The sequence below is a fragment of the Thalassophryne amazonica genome, chromosome 2 (assembly GCF_902500255.1).
Source record: "Thalassophryne amazonica chromosome 2, fThaAma1.1, whole genome shotgun sequence".
NCBI lineage: Eukaryota > Metazoa > Chordata > Actinopteri > Batrachoidiformes > Batrachoididae > Thalassophryne > Thalassophryne amazonica.
This window is the reverse complement of record NC_047104.1, coordinates 27980539-28002557: the sequence shown is the minus strand read 5'-3', so window position 1 is coordinate 28002557 and position 22019 is coordinate 27980539. Positions and strand designations below refer to the sequence as shown.

General features: G+C 40.9%; 1 protein-coding gene across 1 annotated transcript in view; it reads left to right on the top strand.

The window, feature by feature from the left end:
- shank2b (SH3 and multiple ankyrin repeat domains 2b) overlaps window positions 1-22019 on the top strand; it is a 618688-nt gene that overhangs the window by 321846 nt on the left and 274823 nt on the right. The window lies entirely within an intron of this gene.

Genomic DNA, 22019 nt, shown 5'->3' with positions numbered 1-22019 from the left:
TACAAACCCCTCCAAACGGAGTGAATCTGGATGCACACTCCATTTGGAGGGGTAGGAGGAGCTTACTGCTGTCTCCAAACAAGCAAACATGGCGCCCAGAGCCGCACAAATGAAAGCAGCTTTCATTACAAATTACGCTGTTTAGAAAGTTATAACTTGCCAAAAAAACTTTACAGGCAGTTGCCTATGACAGCAACGTGTATGCTGCTGGATGTATGCTGCTGGATGCATGCTGCGTATATTGTCGTTCTGAAGAATATCGTAACTTTGCTCGTGCACTGAGGCGTTATAATGCATATACACACGAACGCTACGATAAGACACTTTTATATCTCACAATGGAGAAAATCATGATAAAGGATAAGCACGTTAATTTGTATGTTCATAAATCATTGAATAATAGTGATTCCTGCTGTTGGATTTCAAGGTCTGTAACGTGTGTGTATTTTGTAAACAAACCGGGAGCCCTGAGCAAACCCGTCTCCTAAAAAGCTTTCAGGCAGAAAATGAGAAGTTTCACCAATGGGAATAAGTTGGAAAATACATACACACACACACACACACGTTTATGTGTAACACATAACCTGACATCCTAATAGACTGCTATTATTTGTCAAGGAAATTTCTAAAGGAAATAGGGTTGGATTCAAAAAATGTGAGAATTTGAAAAAGAAATATAAGGTTAACAGAACTAAATGCAGCCCATAACATACATACAGGTGCTGATCATATAATTAGAATATCATGAAAAAGTTGATTTATTTCAGTAATTTGATTCAAAAAGTGAAACTTGTATAATGTATACATTCATTCCACAAAGACTGATATATTTCAAGTGTTTATTTATTTTAATTACTAATTAATTAATTCATTAATTAATTACTAATCAATCAATTGATGATTAATCAATTAACAATATTAATTATTACTACTATTAATGATTAATTATTAGTACTAGTATCAACATTAATTCATTAGTAATTAATTAATTATTAATAATATTAATTATTATTATTATTATTATTGTTATTATTATTATTATTATTATTATTATAAATTATGAATTAATTAAATTAATTATTAAGACCACAAAATTCTCTGACATGATTGCGATGCGTCTAAGAATTCTGCGACTTCTTCTATTTCTTTGCATTTACGCAGAAAGGCGAGAAACTAAAAAGAGCAAACAGGCTACTGCAACAAGTTGCGCTTCAGTTGCCATGTTGACAAACAGTGAAGACGGCAGGTTTTTTTTCCCCCTAAGGTGGAGGGGTGTCTCAATTCATAGGGCTAAAGGTATACCCCTTCACCTTACCCCTTGTTTTAAAGGGGTAGGCATAGGGGTCGGGGTAGGGCCAAGGGGAAGGGGAAGGGGTACAAAAAAGAATTGAGATTGGGGGATAGACAGACAAACACATTGACACCTGTGGTCAATTTAAAGTTTCCACTTCACTTAATCTGCATGTCTTTGGAACTGGAAGGAAGCTGAAGCACCCAGGGGGGAACCTATGGGAACACAGAGAGAACATGCAAACTCTATACAGAAAGGGCCAGGTGGGAAGTGAACTCACGACCTTCTTGCTGTGAGGTAACAGTGCTAACCACTAAACCACTGTGCTGCCTACAAAGCTGTGTACCAACTTAACATGGGGAGGCTTATCCTCCACTTTGTGTTGCTATTATTATTATTATTATTATTATTATTATTATTATTATTATTATTATATTAGAATATGGAACCATTTCAACCCGCTGGATGCTGTTTGCAGACACCTGGACAGTCCCAGAACATGCTGAATGTATTATATATCTCATCCAGCCTGGGAACACTGTCATATTTCCCTGTAGGAGCTGGGGGATGTGGGTGGGCAGAAGGATGTCTGGGTTACCTTGTTTCACCAGTTCCCAAAGGGACAAAGAACTGGAAACATTGTGGATGATAGAGAGCAGAAACTGATTTCTAGAAAGAAAAACTATCTATATATTTTAAGATTCACTTGACATACTGAAAACACTAAAATACCAGCATTTATTATATGGCTATGATGGTACGCGTGCTCCGATTTGCTGATTTCCAGTCTGATATTTTCCCATATCAGACTGTTACCATGGCAGTTGCTCTGGATCACATATCAAATTTACGGCTTTGTTTACAATTTTCACGGTGCAAAATAAAACAAAATAAAAAGCAAACAGAGAAATTATGAGTGACAAAGAGGGACCGTTCTCCAAGCAAATTTTACTACACTGATGAGTTTGAATTGGAGATATTAACAGCAAATGAGCTTGAAGAGGACATGCAAAATGAAATCCAACAAGATGAAAACACAGCTCCGAACAGCCAAACAATAAACAAATTATTAACCTCATTTGCTCGGTCTGTATGAGAATATCAGATGTCTGTCTTTTTTGCTCAGTTAATAGTCCTTTAAGATTTCAAATTTTGAAACAAAATGAGAAGTAGAATTTCTTTCTTAGGTCTGATAAACACTGTTTGGTCAAAAATTATTTCCATGCATTTAATAGTGCATGACTTGATTATGGCACCCAGAAGCTGAATTTGGCAGTTCATTTAAGCAGCAATCTTCTTTTCCTTTTTAAATCTGGTTTGTGGACAGACAGTCTGTTTTCAGTGGCTGAAGCGGCAGTGGGATTGACTGAGGAGGAGGAAAAGCCTGATGTGGGGTTTCTGGTACACGATGCATCCGTTCTCTGCTGTATCAGAGAAAACGCCAGTGATGCTGGTCTGTGAGGAATTACCGTAGAGCCACATGACTCCAGGCGGTGGATCGAGCCTGTGCTGTATTTGAAGCATGTGAATGCCACATTAGATGCTCGTAGTCGCACTTATGGAGAGTTTACATTGTTTTGTCTCCCATCACTCATCTGTGCGGCCTTCAGCCAGGTTCCCGAACTGTAAAGCTCCATGCATTCACCAGCAGATGAATATCTGACAGTCATGTGTTGCGTTACATAGAGAGCCTCTCTCGTCGACACTATAAATACCCCGCGGTCTCGCTGTGGAGCCCAGATTGGAGCGCCGTGCTCCCAGGGGGTAAGCCTGCACTTCATTCTTTGCAGGCTGTTGAGCAGCATGGCCCACATCCTGAATGCTCTGCTTTCTTTCCATTAAGCAGCTCGAGCCTATAATCACTTGCTGTACACGATGATGTCATTGATATAAGGTCTCCGTGTGTCAGATTTGGGTAATGAAGGTGTGATGACTGGTGGCCACCCATTATGGCCCAGCGGGTGAGTGTTTGTAAGGGAGTGCTGGGAAATAACCTTCAGTTGTGTCAGCAGCATGAGCCTGCTTTCTCTCCAGACAGATTGTGTTGCTAAGGGAACTGTTGCTAGGATGGCAGTCGCGCCTCTCTCTCCGTCTTTATTTTGCTGTCTTTTTTCTCTCTCTCATCCCACGTGTCTATTCAGTGTAATCCTTGCACTTAATATAAACTAAACAATGCAAACATCACAGGCAAGAGAGGGACAAACTCCTCCTTTCAGTTGCAGCTTCCCCCCACCCCCGACCCCAAATGATTTCTTGGTCAACTTGCTGAACACCATGCCAGGCCTAGCCATGGATTGTGCAGGGAAAGAGCAATGGAATGTACCACTTTAGGAACATTTTAATGGTGTCACTGTTCCATGCTCTGCTCAGAGCAGAAGCAGGAGAGAAGACGGGGCATAAAAAAAAACATGTTTGGAGGATTTCTTTCTGGACTGCCCTGCTGTAAAGATGAGCACAAATTGTCAGATTAGACGTCTTGCTGCTGCCAAGTGGAAGTTGGGTGATGCTGTTGTTTTTGGGCCGATCCTGATCTTGCAGGAGCAGAGCCGGATCGCTCACAGACAAACTGTAGTGCTGTTGTTGTTCTTATGTAAAACAGAAAATGGCAGAGTTCTTGTCATCTGCATCGTCAGCATTTCAAGCTGCACTTGCACGCTGACAGCAGAGCTGTGAGCTCAGGAACTGGATGATGATGAACAAATATGGATAATTTCAGTGTGAACCTCAGCGTGCATTTTATGAAAGAGTTAAAAGGTGATCTAAAGATTAAGCTATTTTAAGACAGCTAATAATATCGAGTGTCGACAAATCTCATCTTCCATGGCCAGTGGAACCGTCTGACTGCAAACTCATGTAGACCAGTTTTTGTGTTTGAATAATGAACAATGAACACACATAAGCAGGAAAAACCTGAATGTTATTGAGTTGGTGGCCAACAAGCCAAGTTGGTGTTCCCAGTGCATACTGCATTGCATGGAATACTAGTGCAGTGCCCGTAGGAAGTTTGTATGCCTATAGAAATTTGGGAGCTTAAGTAGATTTCTCATGGATGGTCATCAGTGGTGGGCACAGATCCGCTAATCCGCTAACCGCTAATTATTGAAGACAATGTTTTCATTATCAGATTAGCTTTTCAGATAACTTTGAAAACCATTATCGGACTAATTATCTTCTGATAAGTTTTGGCCCGATAATTTTTAGACCGCTAACATATTTTTGCAGATTTGGTAAACAAAGCTGAATAGTTAAAAACATTTATGAAATCTAAAATCAGTTGAGTACCTACCTGCTAAATGTTTTATAGTAGATGCACAGTTCTATCCTCTGTAAACAGAGGAGAGCTGGCTCTAAAAGAAACCACTCTGTCCTCTGCAGGCAAAGGAGAACTGCCCACAGAAAAGAAAAGAAAAAAAAAAAGCTCATTTCTTTTGACCCCATACTGATACGCTGGCAATATCACCCAAGTCATCCAAAGGCATACAGTTTTAACTTATGTTTAAAATTTTAACCAAACTAATTTGGGACATGTTATTTAAATTAACATCACATCTGAAGTTTTATAAAGTGAAAATATCAGATATATGTTTTAGTTTTAAAGTAATGCACTAATTTTGAAGGTTTTAGTGTGGAGATGCTGTGCCCAGCAGTGCATTATGGGCAATGTCAGTACATTCACGACAGAAGAAATGTATTTGAGGCGCTCTGATCAGGCTCCACACAGACACCAGCATTAAACCCTTTATATATTGTGCCTAAAACTCTCGTGAATATATTCTCTGGGTTTATAGATGTTGTTATTGTGTTTGTTTTATGTAAAAATGCCAGAAGAAGCTCAGGTTGCTTCTCCATTATTTTCAATTGGAATCATTGCAGTCGATTCGTATTTGCTATTTAGAGTCCTGCTTATGTCAAACACTAGTGTGTCGTCTTTGTTCCAGAGTAATATATATATAAGATGTCTGAAATTCAGTTTGTATTTATTAAATTCCACGCATCTTAAACATAGCAGACACGGATTATCTGGAATTTTGTTTTGGCAGGTTTTCACAGTCTCTACTGCCATCTACTGGCCAGTAGTGTTCATGGCAGTATTTGCCCAGCACCAGTAGATCATGGCAGTGTTCTTTTTATTTTGACACCAGTTTTATCAGACGGTTATCTAATTACAACTTGGCTTTTTTTTTAAATGCCTTTTTTTTACAAATAAAAAAATGGCATATTTTATAAAAGCACATTTATCTGTAAACACCGATACACAACACACCTCACATTAACGTGTTGGTTTACATAGAATGAATGAGTCAACCAATCAGTGTTAGTGGAGGCACATTTTACCCATAATCCCTTTCACATCTGTCTGTTTGTTACAAAACTAGTTAGAATTAGTGCATTATTCAACATTAAAAGATATATGTTATATTTTAACTTTGTACAAATGACAGAATTGACATTAATGGGGTTATTCTCTCAATATTAAATTTATTTATAAACCAAACCATAAGTCATCACTGCTTTATTTTCCAAGACCTCCGCCTCATGGCAACCCTGATATTGAGTAGAGAGTTGAGCTTTGCTGCTCCTCTCAACTGCTTTGGTGCTGGAAGCTATGTAGTAAACAGGAGCTTCTAGCAGTCGGCAGGGCGCACAAAGACAGAAGTGCTGACTCATTGTTTGGGTCTGTGGTTGTCTTTGATGCTTCCAGAAGCGATCATAGTTCAAGTGTATCAGAGACAATACTGGAAGTTACTGGTTATCTGTAGCTTCTGATAAATTTTTGGGTGGTTTATTGGTTTAGCTTTATAAAAGATAACTTTTCAGTTAGCTGATTACACTATGTAACACAATTTTTGTTCCTGGCTTCTAAGTGTTATATTTCAACTGCTTATGTCTAAAGTCTATGGAAAAATGACTACATTCAGCACTCTCTTCTTCACCTCTCTACCACACTCTCCATTACTTTGAACAGTTGACCCCAAATATTTAAACTCATCTACTTTCACCACTTCTACTCCTTGTAACTGCACTCCACTGGGCTCCTTCTCATTCACACACATGTACTCAGTCTTGCTTCTACTGACTTTCATTCCCCTTCTCTCCAAAGCATATCTCCACTTCTCCAGACTAGACTCAACTTGCTCTCTACTCTCACTACAGATCACAATGTCATCTGCAAACATCATAGTCCATGGGGACTCCTGTCTGATCTCATCTGTCAACCTGTCCATCACCACTGCAAACAAGAAAGGACTCAGAGCTGATCCTTGGTGTAATCCCACCTCCACCTTGAATGAGTCTGTCATTCCGACTGTGCATCTCACCGCTGTCACACTATTCTTGTACATGTCCTGCACTACCCTAACATACTTCTCTGCCACTCCAGACTTCCTCATACAATGCCACAACTCTTCTCTTGGCACCCTATCATAAGCTTTTTCTAAGTCCACAAACACACAATGTAACTCTTTCTGTCCTTCTCTGTACTTTTCCAACAGTATTCTCAGAGCAAGCATTGCATCTGTAGTGCTCTTTCTCGGCATGAAACCATATTGCTGCTGCTGAACCAGCACACTTCGTCTCCACTCCTCAGGCATCCTCTCACTTTCCAAGATTTTATTAAACAATCTGGTTAGAAACTCTACTGCCATCTCTCCTAGACATTTCCATGCCTCCATTGGAATGTCATCTGGACCAACTGCCTTTCCACTCTTCATCCTCTTCATAGCAGCCCTCACTTCTTCCTTGCTAATCTCTTTTACTTCCTGATTTACTCTCACCACATCATCCAGCCTTTTCTCTCGCTCATTTTCTTTATTCATCAACTCTTCTAAATATTCCCTCCACCTTCTCAGCACACACTCCTCACTTCTCAGCACATTACCATGTGCATCTTTTACCACCCTAACCTGCTGCACATCCTTTCCAGCTCTGTCCCTTTGTCTGGCCAATCGGTACAAGTCCTTTTCTCCTTCCTTACTATTCAACTTCTTGTACAGCTCGCAATATGCCTTTTCCTTTGCTTTTGCCACTTCTCTTCTCGCCTTACGCCGCATCTCCTTGTACTCCTGTCTACTTTCTTCATCTCTCCGACTATCCCAAAACTTTTTCGCCAACCTCTTTCTCCTTATGCTTTCCTGAACCTCTTCATTCCACCACCAAGTCTCCTTGTCTTCCTTCCACTGTCCAGATGTCATACCCAGTACTGTCCTAGCTGTCTCCCTCACCACATCTGCAGTACTTTTCCAGTTGTCCAAAATTGCTTCCCCTCCAACTAGTGCTTCTCTCACCTGCTCGCTTTCACACAACAGTCTTCCTCCTTCAGCTTCCACCATCTGATCCTTTGTTGAGCTCTCACTCTCTTCTTCTTCTTTACCTCTAAAGTCATCCTACAAACAACCATCCTATGCTGTCTAGTGACACTCTCTCCTGCTACCACCTTACAGTCTGTGATTTCTTTTAGCTTGCATCTCCTATAAAGAATGTAGTCCACCTGTGTGCACCTTCCTCCATTCTTATATGTTACCCTGTGCTCCTCCCTTTTCTTAAAGTAGGTATTCACCACAGCCATTTCCATCCTTTTTGCAAAATCAACTACCATCTGTCCTTCCCCATTCCTATCCTTGATACCATATCTACCCATTACTTCCTCATCACCTCTGTTCCCTTCACCAACATGCCCATTGAAGTCTGCTCCTTTCACCACTCTTTCATGCTTGGGCACACTCTCCACCACCTCATCTAACACACTCCAGAAATCTTCTTTCTCCTTCATCTCACAACCTACCTGTGGGGCATATGCACTGATGATATTCATCATCACCCCTTCAATTTCCAACTTCACACTCATCACCCTGTCAGACACTCACTTAACCTCCAACACACTTTTAACATACTCTTCCTTTAAAATGACCCCAACACCATTTCTCTTCCTGTCCTCACCATGGTACAACAACTTGTACCCACCGCCGATGCTCCTGCTCTTACTTCCCTTCCACTTGGTCTCTTGCACACACAATATGTCTACCTTTCTCCTCTCCATCATATCAGGCACCTCTCTCCCTTTACCAATCATACTACCAACATTTAAAGTCCCCACTCTCATTTCCACCCTTCTAGTTTTCTTCTTCTCCCACTGTTCGTGGCAACGTTTTCCTCCTCTTCTTCCCGCGACCGATCCGGTATGGGAATTCGATTCTGAGTCTGCATAGTTGGGTTGGCTTGTTTTACGCCGGATGCCCTTCCTGACGCAACCCTCCTCATTTATCCGGGCTTGGGACCGGCACTCAGAATGTACTGGCTGCACACCCCATGTGGCTGAGTTCAGACTATATAAGAAGTGTTTAGAGGCTGTTATTTCTGCAAAAGGAGAATCTACTAAATATTGATGTATTTTTTCTGTTGGGGTGCCCAAATTTATGCACCTGCCTAATTTTGTTTAAATAATTATGCACACTTTCTGTAAATACTAGAAACTTTATTTCAATTCTCAAATATCAGTGTGTTCATCTGCTATAATATATATGTAACTGAAATTGCTGATCCAAACAACCAATGATTTATAAAGGAAAATCATGGAAATCATCAGGGGTGCCTAAACTTTAACATACCACTGTTTATGTCCCGAACATGAACGATCGAAGTGCTTCAGCATCTCACTGCACAGCATTTCAGCCACATGCTTTTTACAACGCAACACTCGTGAGGGCACTTAGACATATTTCACATCCAGCTCGAAAGTGATCGTCTGCTGACTGTTTTCGTGCTGACAGCGTGAATGGCCACACATTTTCTGAGTGTCAAGCGAGCTGTGTTGGATGTTCATGTGTGTCACCTGGAATTTGGCCGACACCTGCCGTGACAGGGATCAAATGGGCTCTCACATGTTAATCATGTATGTCTAATCAGATTTCAGGGGAGTTCAGATTTTCACCAAATAGGAACATGAAACAACATAGAAGAAAAAAAACATGAAATCTAATAATCAAAACATACAAAAAAACATCAAAACATCCATGCACTATCAGCACAAGCGTGCTAAGACACTTTCAGAGCCATGACCAAATATAATGCTGCATTTATATACACAAAATCTCACAGTGTATTAACACAGCACAGATTAGTATAATTCACCAGAAACTGACACAAAATCTATAAATAAAAGAAGGCACTCAGCTGAATAACCAAAGGGCGTCCAATTGACTGGATACTGGTGTAGTCTGTGTTTATGTTCCCTAAGCTTTGACTTGGAAACTAAGAGCAGTGCACGCAGAACTCAAACTTTGCTTATTGTTTTTTCATGCTTGAAGGTGGGTTTTCTGTGGTTGGTTTAGCTGATTTTTTTTTTTTTTTTGGTATCTTCTAATATTACTATGAGGTAGAGCAGGTAGCTCAGTGGGATGTAGACCTGAGTTTGATTCCCAGTCACATTGCCTGTCTCTGTCCTTGGACAAGATACTTTAGCTGCATTGTCTTCATCTGAAAATGGGTACCAGCCTAGACTGGGGAAGTAACCTGCGATGGACTGGCGTCCCGTCCTGAGTGAGTCATAGACTCTCGTCCGCTTTACTCAGTGGGATCCAGGGCTAAGTACGGGCACCAATGGACCTCAGGTCGCATATGGGACTTAATTCTTCTTCTAATATTTCTGTGTCATATGCAACCCTTCTTATTAGTCTGTGGGCCAAGCTGGTTGTTGATACCACTTAACGGGACTGTACAACACTTCCAATCCATCCTCAGTATACCATGGCCTACACACACACACACACACAAAAGTACAATTTGCTAGCTTTCCTACAGTGGTAGTTATAGCCAGGTAGGGGTCATATCCATTAACATAATAACCCTGATGCAAACTGTTCCTTTTTATTAGCTGAACCAATAATTTGCTTCATTGTTATCAAAATTGAATCAACTCTAACTTGTATAACCCTGTATAAACTGAAAATTACCTTTGTCAGTATCTTTGCTATTTTTACACCATAACTCCTTAAAATTGAGTCATCGGTTGTCCAAACTATACCTTTTTTGGAATCTTTATGATCAGACAAATAATGTGGTATATGATTGGAACATTTTTAAATGTTCACCCCTGTGTAATCCTTCATTGACCTCAATCTTCTTAGACCACAAAACAAAACAAAAATGGATCTCATCCCACATCTGGATCTATGTGTTATCCATTTTCTCCATCAAGTCTATCCCGATCCTCCTCCACACTGATCCTGTATTCTTCAGGTCGTCCATTAGTCTACTCATCCACTTCCGCTTCTGCAATGTCCTCATGAAGCTGCTGCTTCATGTGGAATGAGGACATTCCACATATGGTTTACCCTGGAACTGACAGATGGGGTACATAATGTAGACACAACCTGAAGACAGAAAAAGATTTTTTTTTACAATTTATTTAGGTGAGATGTTGGCGGATTTGGCTGGAATGATCTGACGGCAGAGACAGCAACAGCTGAGCAGGACAGGCAAAGGAGCTGATTATGAGTGAATGAAACAGGTGGCTGAAGACTGAAGCAAGGCAGATGGCAACTAGGATTCTGGCGGGTCAGATATGGAGGATCTGAGGCACAGAGCAAACAGCTAAACAGACATCTGTGGAAAATAACACCAAAAATACAAACCATGAAAAATCTTCGCAGAGATAAGGCCAGTAGTTTGTGCCACAGTGGAAACTGAAAGATCTGGCAGCATCTGGATGTCTGAGCTGCGATTAAATACTGCATTGGCTTGATTGGAGATAGATTGCAGGTGAGCATACTCAGCAGCTGCAGAGATCAGATGGGCAGGCCAGGGTAGGGAACCCAGAGACCATGTCCAACAACACAGAGACAGACATCACACACCAGGGAGGGAAAAATGACATGACACACAAGAAAAGGGTAGGGAGGTACTTCCTAAGCACTTCCCTTTGAAGTTTTTTTTTTTTTTTTGGCCACATCTAATGAAGAGCTAACCCTGGGGATGATTGAGAGCTTGTCAGCATTATTCCCTATATCCCACCTGGTCTGGAAATGCCTCGAGTGTCTTAAAAATTTGCCACATTTTAGTTGTTTTTCTTCTCACGATTTAATTGCTCATTCCCTCAATTCTGAGTATAGAGGCACAGGACAGGTAGCTCAGTGGAAGAGTTAGACGGGTAATATCTAAACCTGGATTTAAGTCACAGTCACTATACATGTCTGTATCTAAGACAGTTTAACTGCATTGTCCCAGTACATACAGTGAGGAAAATAAATATTTGAGCACCCTGCAATTTTGCAAGTTCTCCCACTGAGAAATCATGGAGGGGTCTGAAATTTTCATCTTAGGTGCATGTCCACTGTGAGAGACATAATCTAAAAAAAAAAAATCCGGAAATCACAATGTATGATTTTTTAATAATTTATTTGTATGTTACTGCTGCAAATAAGTATTTCAACACCTGTGAAAATTAATGTTAATATTTGGTACAGTAGCCTTTGTTTGCAATTACAGAGGTCAAACATTTCTTGTAGTTTTGTTCTCCAGGATTGCACACACTGCAGCAGGGATTTTGGCCCATTTCTCCACACAGATCTTCTCTAGATCAGCCAGGTTACTGGGCTGTCGCTGAGAAACACGGAGTTTGAGCTCCCTCCAAAGATTTTCTATTGTGTTTAGGTCTGGAGACTGGCTAGGCCACTCCAGAACCTTGATATGCTTCTTACAGAGCCACTCCTTGGTTATCCTGGCTGTGTGCTTCAGATCATTGTCATGTTGGAAGACCTATCCATGACCCATCTTCAATGCTCTAACTGAGTGAAGGAGGTTGTTCCCCAAAATCTTGCAATACATGGCCCCGGTCATCCTCTCCTTAATACAGTGCAGTCATCCTGTCCCATGTGCAGAAAAACACCCCCAAAGCATGATGCTTCCACCCACATGCTTCACAGTAGGGACGGTGTTTTTGGAATGGTACTCAACATTCTTCTTCCTCCAAACACGGCAAGTGGAATTAAGACCAAAAAGTTCTATTTTGGTCTCATCTGACCACATAACTTTCTCCCATGACTCCTCTGGATCATCCAAATGGTCATGGGCAAACTTAAGACGGGCCTGGACGTGTGCTGATTTAAGCAGGAGAACCTTCCGTGCCAAGCATGATTTTAACCCATGACGTCTTAGTGTATTACCACAGTAACCTTGGAAACAGTGGTGCCAGCTTTCTTAAGGTCATTGACCAGCTCCTCCCGTGCAGTTCTGGGCTGATTCCTCACCTTTCTTAGGATCATTGATACGCCACGAGGTGGGATCTTGCATGGAGCCCCAGTCCGAGGTAGATTGACAGTCATGTTTAGCTTCTTCCATTTTGTTGATCTTTTTTCACCAAGCTGCTTGGCAATTGCTTTGTAGCTCTTTCCAGCCTTGTGGAGGTCTACAATTTTGTCTCTGGTGTCTTTGGACAGCTCATTGGTCTTAGCCATGTTAATAGTTGGAGTCTTGCTGATTGTGTGGGGTGGACAGGTGTCTTTATGCAACTAACGACCTCAGATAGGTGCTTCTAATTTGGAATAATAAGTGGAGTGGAGGTGGACTTTTTAGAGGCGGACTAACAGGTCTTTGAGGGCCAGAATTTCTGCTGATTGGCACGTGTTGAAATACTTATTTGCAGCAGTAACATACAAATAAATTATTTTAAAATAAATCATACATTGTGATTTCCGGATTTTTTTTTTTTTTTTTTTGGATTATGTCTCTCACAGTGGACATGCACCTAAGATGAAAATTTCAGACCCCTCCATGATTTCTAAGTGGGAGAACTTGCAAAATTGCAGGTTGCTCAAATATTTCTGTGAAGGCTCTCAGTTGTCCAGCTGGTTTCCATAGTAGAGAAGCTTGAATCTTCAACTGGACTGGGTTGCTTGACGCGAGGACATTTTGCTTAAAATCGCAGAAGCTTCCTCAGCTAAAATTCTTGCTCTGGCTCTTGACTCTCTACAAGAGTCAAGACAGAAGTCAGACTACCAGAACAAGAACATACCTGAACATACCGGGAGCGGCCGAATGAACAACAACATATGAAGGTTATTCCCGCTTTTTATTCAAGAGCATGGTGTCTCAGTTTAAGAGTATTATTTATTTATTTCACTCACTCATCCACTGTACACACAAATTATTAATAAAAAAAAAGTATCTTTCTTTTTAATTAACAGTATATTAGATGTTCAAAATGTCTGTAGAAATATGGCCACTTCTGTTTATTTATTTACAGTAAGACTTGCCTAAATCGTCACTGTATAAACCGGACACTCGCACTCACCGGACAAAAGCAAAAGTCTCAATGATTTTGTATAGTTTTCCATGTAATACACACTGTATATACTGGATTTTGTATAATGGATTTTCACTCACATAGGACAAAACGTCCTACCCCATCGTAATGTATTTCCATTAAAAACCCTTCGCATGTACTGGACAGAGCAGTCTGGATGTGCCCAGTCGAAACAGAGGTACGAATTCTTGCCGATTCAAGGAAAGTGGGACCGTATTTACTTGATTAAAAGCTCGGACGTTTATTTTTTCAAACCGTGCTCAGACCCGGCACCTAAACGTGGCAGGCCTTTAGTCAAGGCCGGCGATTATTACCAAAATGCTGCTTACTGCCTGCACTGTAATGTGGTGTTAATTTTCACGCATATCCCTTGGTGGGACAAACCAAAAACAACTGCTTTATACCACAGCCCTCCATGTGGCTTTGAACCCTCCCTGTAGCCTGATACACACCTGTTTTAATGACGGAGACCTTAAGGCTGTGATTGGTCACTTTTACATTTTCCCTCCTTCCTCTCCCATCATATTTTAATAGTTTTTGCCGTCCGCACACTGATTACATTTCGATCATGGCTTGCATACATTTGGCAGAAAAGTCCACAAATATGACCAACTGTACAACACAAAATTTAAAAACGACAAAAATTCTCAAATGATCTGTGATTCATGGAGGGAAATTACATATACCATAACGTTGGTTTGGAGGTTGATGATTGTATAAAGAAGTGGAGCTCACTGAGGGACAAATTGATCCAGAAAAAGTCATTGTTCCTGCAGAAAATTGCATTAAGACACCCACCAATGCAGCAGAGAACTTTAAAAGGGTCACGCGCACGTTGACGTCATTGCATGGCCACAGAGTTATGGAGTTGTAGAAGCATAAATCAGGTTTTAGCATTTTAAGGTTCCGCTCTGCAGCACACTTAGAAAAAAAGAGTGACCCGAACAAATGTAATCTTTTTAATGCACATAATGTCCGGTGCTTATTTAAGGCAGGCATTTATTTTTTCAGACGAAGTTTTGACCCGGCCATTAAATGAGGCAGGTCCCTATTCAAGGTCAGGTGTTTAATCGAGGAAATACATAAGCCTAATTGGAGCTGGGGATTCCCTGTAGGTCGTTCAGCTCCTCCTAACTGTCACTAATCCATTACATGCGCATAACTGATTTTATACATACAGCGGATTTCGATTATAACAGACAAAATTCGCTGGTTCACCTGAATCCATTATATGTGAGTTTTACTGTATTTATTTATGTTTTGAATATACCATTTAAATACCAATGCTGCTCCAGTCTAAGAAATTAGTTCTGGTCACTTTGTTTACTAAATAGTTCCTTCAGAAATGTAATATCACCAGCAATATACTGTATGTTGTAATTAATTATTAAATATGAGTATCCATGAATAACAACACTATGCATTTTTAAGGTTCAGAAAAATATACTGGTTATTTTAAGCTAATTTTTTAATGGGATTTTTCTCAAAATATGCAGTTATCAAAAGGTTAGTCTAGCACTCAGAGGCGTGATTATCACTGAGTTAATATGACATCTTTAATTGTCTTCACATTTTATTCTTCTCCAAGTAAATGTATTGACTGCATCATAATTAAGAAGGAAAAGACTTTAAAATAATTCAGTGTTAGTCCTGTTAGTTTCAGTTACATTTTCATTTTGCTGAGTATTATATAGTTTTATTATTTGTTGCTGAGGAGTGATACCATTTACATGGTTGCTTCTTGTTGACTCGGTAACGTGAATATAATCGTGTCTGTGTAAATTAATGTCATTCATTAGAGGTCAGGTAGATGTTAAATTGTGCACTGGACTATTGGAGTGGCACTGAAGATGTTTGCATCTCAGACTTTTTCACACCTCGAGGTTTGTGGGAAATCTTGGCCATTTATACCTTTAAAGCTCGCTTGCACTCTGAGGTCACCCAGTAGTCGTCATGGTCACAGGGCAGCGGCGTGGGAGTTGTTAGTCACATGAATAGAGTGTGAAAAGCAATGAGAAATGTGGCTACACAATAGTGCCACATCTTCAGAGGGCATCAAACGTTTGCGACTACCTTAAACACCGTTCATTCTTCACAAGCTGCTTTAACCGTTTATCTGCTTTTTATGTTCCGTGTCTCCAACACCGCAGCACAAGGGTCCTTCAGTTCACCTCATCCAGTGCAGAGTCATAGTGCGGACAATATCAAACCCACGGAGTCTCTTTAGAAGAAATGAATGAAACCACAACTGACGTACTCTCATTGAAGACAAGCAAAATAATTTCAAGAACACTTCAAAAGAATGAGCATTGTTAATTTTTTTAACTGTTTATTGAAAAGTTATTTATTCAAACATTTTAGGCTTTCAGTTCTTCTTACACAATGTATTCTGAGGCAAAGCCCGTTATTCATGCTTTGTTCCGGGGGAACTGTGAGACTTAGTGCATCCTGTTGGCATGTTGGCAGCATCGGGTGCCACGCCATATTATGTTGTGATGCATTGTCATGGGCCTGGAGGATGCACGTCATGCCATGACAGTTTTGAATGTTCAAAAGTTGTCAGCTGTTTTACTAAATTGTCTCACGGCGCGATTATGTCTTGTTGTGTCTTCGTGATGGCATCTTGTTGAAATGTGAGGTGAGACATGAAGGGAAAAATGTGTCCACGTTTAACCAACAAGCTGTCATGAACGCCACTTGAAGACCACCAGTCACAGGTCAGGATCAGATGACAGCAGACATTCGTCCTTAGCTGTAGTCTGCAGCAGCGTCCATCGTTCAGAATCATTGTCCATATTTTGTCGTTATAACTGTAAAAGAGATTTTGCTGCAGTTTTTTCTGGACTATACAAGTGTGACGCAAGCCAGCAGGAGTCGCTGTGCCAAAAGACGCTGTGGCCACAGACACCAGGGCCCAAGGGTGTTAGCTTCCTGGTCAGAGTGCCAGCCTCTCATGCCTGAGATTGTGAGTTTGTGTTCCGAGGGTGGAGAAAACATACACAACACAGAGGTTAAACAAGCCATTGTTACATTATAATGCCACCTTGTTGATATCTTTATGCTTTCCCTTATATTTTAGAAGCATTGTAATGTCTTCCTGCTGTCATGGCATGATGGCAGTCCGTGGTCATGTTGCTGGTGTGATGAGGTCCTGGTGGTGTGTAGCAACACTGCTGCAGAGTAGTAATGGTGTTTAGGCGGTGTCATGCCAACATGGTGGGTGGGACACTTATTGAGCCAAATGGTCATGGACCACCATCATAGTCCAGCAGTTTGGCTTCTGGACGTTGACAATTCCTGAAAGTGGAAATCCCACCTAGAATACTCAAAAACCATCAGGACAACCCAGTACCTCCTCAAAATGTCACACAACCCATTAAGGTGCAGTTTTTGAACGTGTGTTCAAAAATGTTGCAGTGAGTCCTCCCAACCCATGACGACACATCATGATGTGTCGTCATTGGTTATGAGTCGATGTCGCCAATGTGTCAAGTGCTGCCCAATGTCATTTGGACATCAGCAGGATTCACCACGTTTTCCAGTTTGGTGTGTGTCATATAAACATGGTGAAAGTGGAAACACCCCTTTTTTACACTCTGGCCAGATGTGTCACACACATTAGCATAGTCTAACATCTCATTTCCACGTACCTCTGTGTGCGTATCCTTGACAACCAGGTATGTATTCATGTCTGTGGAAGCCTCTATGATATCTGTTGTATGTGAAGCTGGTACTTCCATTTTTGTTTTGTTTTGTTTTTGTGGTCCAGAATTTGTCTCGAGTACATTGAGAGAATAGAATTTTTGCAACAGTTTTTGGAGAGACTGTATGCAATGTGTACCAGGAAGCTACATTTGGTAACTGAGCAAGCTTTGGAACAGTAACAAGCTAGATCCTTCCCCATTAACTGTGATGGTCCAATTGTGTAGATGTAAAGTCAAAAGAAAGTAGATTAGTGAGTTTAAAATACATTTTTTTTGCAGCTATATCAATAGTTTGTTGTCTCTTGTTTTTGTCTGTGTCGTGTTCCATGTGCATATTAAAAACAAACAAACAAAAAACAGATAAAGGCTGTGTTCCATTTCTTTCTAAGGCTGCATGATAACAAGATGTGGCTTTCTGAGACCATGTAGCAAGAACCGACCATTCTGAAATGAAATCGTTTATCCTACGCAGCCTTTTGTGATCGCGTCATTAGCTTATCCCAGCCCTTGCCCTGGTTGCCAAGCAACCTTGGCAGCTGCGTGTGACAAGCCAGCGTAGTAGGCATAACCTGTAGCAGTACCTTTCAATACTATTAATACTTAGAAGTACAAATAAATGTTGAGCCATTTATTTATAATTGTACACATGGAGCTTGAAATTGTCCTTTTATCGATAAACCAAACACTTTGTCTTTTTAAAAAAGGACAATTTCAAGCTCTATATGTACAATTATAAATATTTATTGACATTTTACATGCACTGATTTTTGACATAGTGTGGAACTCATGTGAACTCTGTGTATAATGACTCAATAAATATTGAGTCATTTATTTAGAAATGTACATATGGAGTTTGAAATTGTCTTTTTTTAACCAAACACTTTGTCTTAAAAAAAAAAATCACACAGTGAACGTTGGGAAGGTTTGGGCTGTGAAGGATACACCTGTTGTATGCTTTGTTTTCAGGGGTAAGAAGGCTGCATTCGCTGTCCAGATTGCAAGGAACCTTCAGCAGTGTCGCCAACTTGGCGACTTTCTCGCTAAATCTGGCGACTTTCCAAACAAACTTTCTTTCCAAACTTTCTTGACAACTTATTTTCTCAAAGGCGACTAGCGACAAATTTAGGTACTTTTCCTGGCGTCAATAGAGACTTTTCTGGTGTTTGGCGACTAAAGTCTCTATTCTCACCGAGCGGCAGCGGGTCCCCCTGCTTCCGCTGCAGCCTGCTGCTGCAAAGCCACAGAGCCCAAAGCACTGAGCGGAGGGATATCTACAATTCTTTGCGTTCAAACATGCACGCGTGATGCCTCCACGAATGTTCCCACATTGAATGGCAAACGTCACTTGGACTCGGTCAGCCTGGCCTTGAGAAGTTATTTTATTTTGAGGAGTGATAGCCAATTTTAATGGCAAAATAAATAAACAAACCAAGAATCACTCTTTTGTCTCTCCCACAACTGTATTTCAGCAAATGCATTAACAGTAAACAAAGGACAAAGCCACAATAGAAAGAGGTAGAAAAAAAATAAATTGTACAATAACAAAGGTAAAGGGTTTCTTTAACATTAATTCTGTTTAAAAAAATTCCTTATAGAGCGTGACAGTTTTATGACATTTGAGAGCGTCTATAGCTTAATACTGCTTTATTCAGCCTGAAGTCCAATGTAAAGTCATTTTCAGTACTCTGCATTTAAGAATATGAAATTTACCAAACAATATTAAAAGGTTGATAATGTATTCAGTGATCTCTCCCACAACATCCTTTTTTCTCCCTACATCTGTTATGATGCCCATAATATGCAAATTAGCTGATGATGTCATTTAGCTACTTCTGGCAACTTTTAGGACAGCCAATAGCTACTTTTCTTACTGAGGAGTTGGGAACACTGACCTTCGGAGGGTGTGGCCCCTGAATTGAGATGCAGCTGCTGTGGTCTCTGAAAAGAAATGCATTTCTTTGCATTGAACTCTAGAAAGAGGATTACGTACACTGGTGAAACGAGGTGTGAGGGCTGTTCTCTGATGTGATGGTCTCCAAAGCAGCAGGGGGCAGTAATGATGAAATCACCAGAGAAATAGGAACCAAGAAGCCAGCTGTCAGTGGCTTTCTGATTCAAGAAAGTACACATCAACATAACTAAAATCAAAAGTTTGACTTTATTGTGAAACTGCTCCGATCCAGCTTAATATGAGTTGCACACTGTGTTGAAAATCAGTGCATGTAAATGTCTGGTCAGCGCAGTTAGTTGCATTCAAAAGGAGATGAGTTTGTACTCTCACAAAAGCACATCATTTGCCTTGTGCGTGCTCTCTGCCAGCACACGCTCGCTCACAGTGGACATTTCCACACTTTCAACTGTTACCGGGACGATAAGAGCAGAGCGCGCATGTGTGTGTGTGTATGTGTGTGTGTGTGTGTGTGTGTGTGTGTGTGTGTGAAGTCCTCCACCCCTAATTTTGTGATGTCATTTAACTGAATTTGGAATTACAGAATTGAATTAGTTCAAGTAAGTGTTCTTCATTTAATTGAATGTATTTGAATTTTAAGAGGAAGTGCTCCTGTTGACCAGTGAGCTCATGTTGTGTTGATTTTTGTTGTTTAATGTGATCACTGAGCTGGTGCCTGGTTTGGACCTGCCTCTCCTGACACTTAGATGTTAGGATTTAAGGACAGCTAATGTTTTCTAATTTACTCTGAATTTAGTTTCTTCTTCCTAATGTTTCAGAAAGGCTTCTTTAAATTTTATCATTTGGTTTACTCTGGAAAGAGACAGACACACAGGCATGCAGGCAGCTAGACAGACAGGTGGAAGGAGGGGCAGGCAGGCCTGTCTGTTTCTGTTTCTCGGTCTCCCCCTGCCCATCTCTCCTCCCACTCTCTCCTTCTGATCCTCTCTCCTGTGCTTTCTCCTAGTGGTGTCCAAAGTATTCCAGAAAGGGCCAAGAAGATACAGGTTTTCTCTGCAGCCACTGACTCCAGCAGGTGATTTCACTGATGAACTCATCCCATCTGCTCAAAGTGATGTTAATCAGTGAAAGGAGAGTCAGTGGCTGCAAAAAAAACAAACAAACAAACAAAAAAACTGCATCTTCTTGGCCCTTTTAGTGGTGCAGCTTTGCTACAATTTCCATAAAAATGTTCATTTTGTGATAAAAGCATGGAATTTGGCACACATATTCTAAATTAACTCATGTTTATTTTCAGATATGGAGCCATCCTGGAGCTGACCTCTAATGAGTTACAGGGGTCAATAAAAATTACACAGGGTCAAAATTTAAAAATGCTCCAATCATGTTGAAAACCATACCACATTATTTGTCTGATCATAACAATTCCAAAAAGGTATAGTTTGGACTATCTATGATTGAATTCCATGGAGTTATGGGGTAAAAACAGCCAAAATTGTGACAAAGGTCAGTTTCAGTTTGTACAGGGGTCAAAAGTTAAAGTTGCTCCAATTTTGGCAAAAAATAAATAAATGCTGCAAATTGTTGGTTGAGTTAATAGCATTTTAAAAAGGAATAGTTTGCACAATCTGTCATGCTTAATTCATGTTACAGGGAAACATATGTCACATGTCATAGAATCCAATGGACATTGACCTTGTTTGACCTTTACTTCGGAGAACAAGCATTCAACACAGTCAAAACTATTCCCTTTATTAATCCTTTTATTTCAACCAATAATTTGCATCACTTTTTTACCAAAATTGGAGCAACTTTTGATCCCTGTATAAACTGAAACTGAGCTTTGTCACAATTTTTGCTCTTTTTACCCCCTAACTCCTGAACATTCAATCACAGATAGTCCAAACTAGACCTTTTTGTAATCGTTATGATCAGACAAATGATATGTACAGTATGATTGGAGCATTTTTAAAATTTGACCCTGCGTAATTCTTTATTGTCCCCTGTAGCTCATTAGAGGTCAGCTCCAGGACAGCTCCAGATCCAAAAATAAACAGTTAATTTAGAATATGTGTGCCAAATTTCATGCTATTATCACAAAATGAACAATTGTTTTGCTATGCCGACCACTATATCTGGAATGACTTTGGACACCACTGTGCAGTGTTCATCTCTCTCCCACTTTGCCACTTTTTGCCTCTTTTCCCCCATGTCTTCCTTTCCTTCCCTCTCTCCTCCACTTTCTGCTCTCTCTCCCCCCTGCTCTGTCTCTCTCCTCTCTCTCTCTCCCTCTCTGCTCTCTCTCTCTCTCCCTCTGCTCTCTCTCTCTGCTCTCCCTCTGCTCGCTCTCTCCCCCTCTGCTCTCTCTCTCCTCTCTCTCTCTCCCTCTGCTCTCTCTCTCTCTAGCTCCCCCTCTGCTCTTTCTCCCCCTCTGCTCTCTCTCTCTCCTCTCTCTCTCTGCTCTTCCTCTTTCTCTCTCCCTTGCTCTCTGCTGTTCCTCCCTGTCTCTCTCTCTCTCTTTGTCTCTCTCTCCTCGCTCTCCCCCTGCTGTCTCTCTGTCTCTCTCTCTCTCTCTCCCCTCTGCTCTCTTTCTCTCTCCCCCTCTGCTCTCTCTCTCCCACTCTCTGCTCTCTCTCCCTCTCTCTCTCTCTATCTCCCCCCTGCTCTCTCTTCTCTCTCTCCTCTCTCTCCCCCTCTGCTCTCTCTCTCTCCTCCCTATCCCTCTTTCTGCTGTCTCTCCTCTCTCTCTCTCTCGCTCCCCCTGCTCTCTCTCTCTCTCTCTCTCTCTCTCTCTCTCTCTCTCTCTCTTTTCCTCTC